Source organism: Tenrec ecaudatus, chromosome X, assembly GCF_050624435.1.
Source record: "Tenrec ecaudatus isolate mTenEca1 chromosome X, mTenEca1.hap1, whole genome shotgun sequence".
NCBI classification, from domain to species: Eukaryota; Metazoa; Chordata; class Mammalia; order Afrosoricida; family Tenrecidae; genus Tenrec; species Tenrec ecaudatus.
Genome location: NC_134548.1, coordinates 127,677,012 through 127,683,019, shown reverse-complemented (window position 1 = coordinate 127,683,019; position 6,008 = coordinate 127,677,012). Strand labels below are relative to the sequence as shown.

General features: G+C 42.3%; 1 pseudogene; it reads right to left on the bottom strand.

The window, feature by feature from the left end:
- Positions 1-4,752: 4,752 nt before the first annotated feature.
- On the bottom strand, positions 4,753-5,483 carry LOC142433716 (exosome complex component RRP43 pseudogene; annotated as a pseudogene).
- Between the last annotated feature and the right edge of the window lie 525 nt (positions 5,484-6,008).

Genomic DNA, 6,008 nt, shown 5'->3' with positions numbered 1-6,008 from the left:
AGGTAGAAAGTAGTTCATTGAGGTAATTAGAGCTGCAGGTGATTTTCTCCTCTCATTCTTGCTCGCCTGCTTCTGTTGCTCCAGGCCAGGGGTCCTCAAGCTTTTTAAACAGGGGCCAGTTCACTGTCCCTCAGACCCGTTGGAGGGCCAGATCTATAGTTTAAAAAAAAAAACTATGAACAAATTCCTATGCACACTGCACATATCTTATTTTGAAGTAAAAAACAAAACGGGGCAAAAACACCCGGCGACCTGGATAAATATCCTCGGTGGGCCGCATACCCCTGCTCTAGGTAAATAGAGGCCAATTGTGTCTTGGATTGGCACTTGCAAGCTTTGAAGACCCCAGCCACCACCTAAGGGAAGAAATTTTGAAAATAATATTAGATTAATTGTCAGCCCACCATTCTAGCAGTTCTAAATTTGTATCATCCACATACATGCATATGAATGAGATGAACTTGGGTATTTTATTCAATATGTATGTATATGAGTATGTGTATATATTTATGTGCATATTGCTACTGGTGTGTATATAGGTGCATATTGCTGCAACCTTATACACAACAGAAAGCAGTACTGCCTGGTCCTTTTCCATGGTCACAAATGTTATTATGCTTGGGCCCATTGTGCAGTTATTATGTCACCCCATCTCAGTGAGGGTCTTCTCATTTTTTCTGCCCTTTGAGTTTACCAAGGATAAAGTCCTTTTCTAGGGTCAAGTCTCTCTCATGTACATTTCCATGGATCTGAGATGAAGTTTCACGGCCCTCCATGCTAAGAACCGTTCTGACTGTACTTCTTTCAAGACAGATTTGTTTCTTCTTCTGGCAGTCCCAGGTGTTTTCAATATTCTTTGTGAACACCATAATTCAAGGCATCGATTCTTCTGTGATCTTCTTCATCAACTGCCCTGCATGCACACGCAGAGGAGGCAATTAAAACACCATCGTTTGGATCAGGCAGACCTTAGTCCTCAAAATGGTCGAGAGAGAGAGAGAGAGAGAGAGAGAGAGAGAGAGAGAGAGAGAGAGAGAGAGAGAGAGAGAGAGAGAAAGAAGAAGAAGAAGAAGAAGAAGAAGAAGGAGGAGGAGGAGGAGGAGGAGGAGGAGGAGGAGGAGAAGGAGAAGGAGAAGGAGGAGGAGGAGGAGGAGAAGGAGAAGTGTGCATTAGGCATATGGTTTATATAGTAAACATCCAGGTAACTAACTACCAGTCAAGATCGGGAATAAAACATTGCTGGCACCAAAGAAACCCTCTGGGTGTCTCTTTTCAATCAAAACTCTACTTTCTTCTGAAGAGGAACTCATCATGATTTTTATGGCAATGTTTTCTTGCTTTCATTAATTTTCATTATGTCTGCATGCATGTCTAAACAACACACTTTAGTATCATCTGTGTCTGCACTTCACACGAACAGTTCCATACCATCTGCTTCTGCGTTCTTTGAAAAGTCTTTGTTGAAAGAGTCCATATCCTTAACACGTATTCTTAAGGTGTGTAACTCTGTGCTTTCAAATACAGTCACAGAGATGTACACCCGTCACCATCATCCATTTGAAAACATTTTCATTATGCCAATAAATGCCTCCAAGGGAGAAAACTGCAGCCATCTGCTTCGGTAAAGATTTACCAAGCCTTGGACACCTCTTCAGGTCAGAATTTGCTCGATGGCCACGGGTTTGGTCCTAGGAAGACATTTAAGCAACATGGCAAATCAGAACATTTATTATATTTTTAAATCCCACACTTCTAATTCCCCAGAAATTATCTTGAGGGAGAGAGGTAAGTGACAAAAGAGTTCTCTATTTAAAGATGTGTATCAGTGTTATTAATATTAATGATAAACTGACTATCCAATACCTAAATACAGGGCAATGTGTCAGTAGATCACTGTGGTAGTCACCTCATCTGGAGTCAATTTAAGGATCAAGAGTGTAGGGGTGGAGTTTGGGCTGTCAATCTGGAGATAGCCAGTGAGACTTCTGTGGGCATGGGCTTCTCCTGAGAATTCTGGGAAATCTGGTACTTAATCTTTGGAGGCAGAAGACACCTCTCTCTCCCTGCTACTCCCTTGGAGACATTGCAGAAGACAAGCCACATGGATGCAACCAGACTTCTGAAGCCGGAGAAGCCACAGAGAGACCCCTGCCAGTGCTGAGATGCTTACACCACTGAACCCAAAGACTTTCTACCCACTGGCTTGTGATTGTCCTGATTTGACTTCATTGCATATGTTTCCTGAGTCTGAAGAGGACTTTATAGATTGCTATCAGACATATAAGCTAATATCGGACTTATGGACTTGATCTGGACCGGACTGGGATGTTTTCTCCATGTTCAATTGCTCTTGAATATAAACCTTTTTCTTACACACACACACACACACACACACACACACACACACACAGCCCCATACCAACTAGGAGTCACTTCTCATTCCCCTCCTCCCTCTAGCCGTGGCAACATCTAATCTACTGTCTGCCTCTGTGGACGGACTGTTCTGCACATTTCATGTAAACAGAATCCTGCATTATGTGGCCTTTTGTCTCTGCTTCTCTCACTTAGCATAGTGTTTTCAGGATCCAGCCACGTTGTAGCAGAAGTCCGTTTATCCACTCATCAGGTGACAGGCAGTCCGCTTGTTTCCACTTTTTGGCTATTATGAGGAAATGCTGCTGAGAACATTCATACACACGTTTCTGTGTGTACATGTTTTCCTTTCTCTTGAGTGAAATTGCCAAGTCATACATTTATTATAGCTTGAAGTCATGATTTCACACTGGTTCTTTCTGCCTTGACCTCAAGTCACCTGCACATCTTAGTAAAATGTGAATTCTCATGCAGTATATCTGAGGTAGGAAGGCAGATTCCCAAGAAGGGGGTTGAACTGGTTGGAAGCCCTGGTTTACCCTTTTGAACAATTTCCAGTTTTTTTTTCACCCAGAAGCTGCAACATTTTATATTTTCATTAGCAATATGTCAGAGTTGCAAAATTTCTACATTCTCAATCCTTTTAAAAAATTAATTTTAACCATACTCACTACCATCTATTCAATTCCGATGCATCGTGACTTTATAAGACAGGGTAGAACTGTCCCTGTGAGTTTCCAGGAGTCAAAAGTCTCATCTTTCTTACGTGATGCGTCTGGTGGATTTGAACTGCTGACTGTGTGGTTAGCAACCCAATGCATAACCCACTAAAGCAGTATACTTTTATAGTGTTGCTTGTTTAATGTTATTGTTAGATGTTGTTAACTGTACAACAATATCTGAATGAACCAATATCTGGTCCTGGGCTATATTCACGATTTCTGTTATTTTGCAGCACCTTGTCACAGCCAATGAGTTATCTCATCTGGGGTCTTCCTCTTTTTGGCTGCCCTTCTACCTTACCAAGCATGGTCTCCTTTTCCAGGGGCTGGTCTCTCCTGATAACAAGTCCAAAATACATGAGATGAAATCTTGCCATCCGTGCTGCTAAGGAGAAATCTGGCTAAACTTCTGTCAAGACAGACCTGTTTGTTTGTTTGTTAGCAGTATACAGTAACACTGTTTATCATCACATCATTTCTGTGGGTCAAGCACATGAGAGCTGATTAGCTTGGTGGTTTTTGCTCAAGGTCTCTCATGGGATTGGGACTAAAATGTCCTCATTTGGGGTTTTCATTTTCATTTTCTGGTGGCTAACGATGCTCAGCTTTGTCGTGTGCATCCTGGCCATTTGTAGATCTTCTTTGGAGAAAGTTTATGCAGATTCTTTGCCCATTTAAAAAATTGGGTTACCTCTCTTTATTATTTATTTATTACTCTGTTGTGAGAGTCCTTTGTTCCCGCTGAGTCTCACATTATTTATTTTTTTCTCTCTTCTTTGAATAAAAAAGATTGAGTTTTTACTTCATTTTGCTTTGTTGCTGTTGTTGTTTAAACGTGTCAGTATTTTACATGGCTAGATGCACAAACTTTATATAGAAACACAACCCTATGATTTTTAAAAAATAAACAGGGAAATGATTTTGGGAACTGAGGGTGGGTTTTCCTAAGTCATTGCTCTCCCCAAAATGGCTTCCCTGCACATAAAGCGCCTGGACATGACCTGTGTAAGACTAGGGGTGTCAAGAATATAGTTTGGTATTTGATGCGCAGGTTGGTGCACATGCTCACAGATGCCGTTTTTCAGAAGTCGGCGTTGAAGATGTGGTTTACTACGGTTTTATCCTCTGAAATACTTCATCCCTCCTTTTAAAAAAAAAATTCTTTGTGTCTTGGAACTTCTTGGCTCTAACAGCTCTGTAGTTTAGTGCCAGTCAGTCCACTCCCACCTGCAAAGGTAACAATGTACCTACACCCAGCCTCTTAGTTCTCTAACTTGGTAAAAAGATCATTGCCTGGTGCGTTTTTCTGCAAAACGTACAAGATACAGCACGGGTATGATCTTAAGACTAGCCACATCAAAGTTACGGTTGGCTTGTTGAAAACGCAAGGTCTTGTTTTTACAAGATGCATGCTGGTGTTTAACAACTGCTAAACAACATAAGAGTGTCAGGGATTTAAGGGGGCAAGACAACTAGGAAAATCACCCTTGGTGTGAACGATGGGACATCCCATGTTCCATGGGGCGCTCCCTAAGAAAAGCCGCTCCGCTGTCTGGACTCCGCTTAGGGCGGACACGGGAACAGCTGGTTTGGCCTCCTCCACCAGCGGCCTCAAGGCTGCAGTGGCCGGACGTTGCTCTGCCCCATGGGGGCCAACTCAGAGGCCAGTGTCCGCAGCGAGGACAAAGGAAGTCGCAACTGGATAATGGCGACTATTCAAAGGGATCCTCTTCTATAAATGAACTTTGAAATGATTTAGATATCAAACAAAAGAATGAGAAAAAAATTTGACTTTGGCTAAAGCAATTTCTTCCTTGATAGGGACTTCAGATAAGTGTGTGTGTGTGTGTGTGTGTGTGTACATTACAAGCAGCAAGCAAAGCAAATGGGCAGACATCCAAAATGTTTCCATCATGCTCTGGACACAGGAGATCGCAGCATGGAATCCAAGCCAGCTTTCCTCGAGACATGCCTCCGTCCCCTTTCTGAATCATCTGTGAATGTTCGCTGACAGCTGCAACGAGCTGGCTAGAGCCACTTGGGCCTCTTCCCCAAGGAGCCCGAAATCTTGGTGAAGACGGGGGTGGTGGACCCACGGGAGGAGCTACGTCTCCTTGATCAGGGTCAGCTGTGGGCGGTGCTGCAAATTCTGCTGTAGTCGCACAAAGAACGGTCATATTTCCTAGCTTCTCCGAAGCCCAACCATCTGCAGCCCTCCCGGAGTCTGTGTTGACAGTGGTGGTCCTCAGTTCCCCAAGTTTTTTTCTGTCAGGACTGCAGTTCTCTTTGGAAAGTTTCACCATATTCCAGAGGTTCCACGGGTTCGAGCCCCACAGCCACCTTCCCAGCCGCCCGTGTGCGTGCATCAAGAGTATTTTTTCTTTTCATTAATTGGGATTAATACGTATATCAAACCATTCAATCATGTCCAGCAGAATTATACATTTGCTTGGATCACCTTCTTGAAGTTGCAGTATATGTGTGTGTGTGTATGGTATTTTCCATACACACACATATATATTTTATATACATATATATGTATAAAAACCAGGACTGATGAACGTATAGAGTCAGCAAGTGAAATAAGAATTTTGGAGGGAGTGAAGGGGTGTTGATGTTGAGGGTACTTCTTCTATTCTAGAGACAAGCCCCTTTTCAGAAAAATAGTTTGTACATTTTCTCTCATTCAATGGATTCCTATTTTGACAGTGTCCTTTGGTGCACAATTTCAAACGTTTTCAGGAAGTCTAATTTATCTCTGTTTTCTTCTGCCACTTCTGCTTAAGGGCCTTACACCTATCTAACAAGGCTTTGCCAAATTCAATGCCATTAGGATTTAACTCTGTGGTTTATTTTCAACATTTTATAATCCAGCTTTTACATTTAAATCTTTGATCTCATTTGAGTGATTTT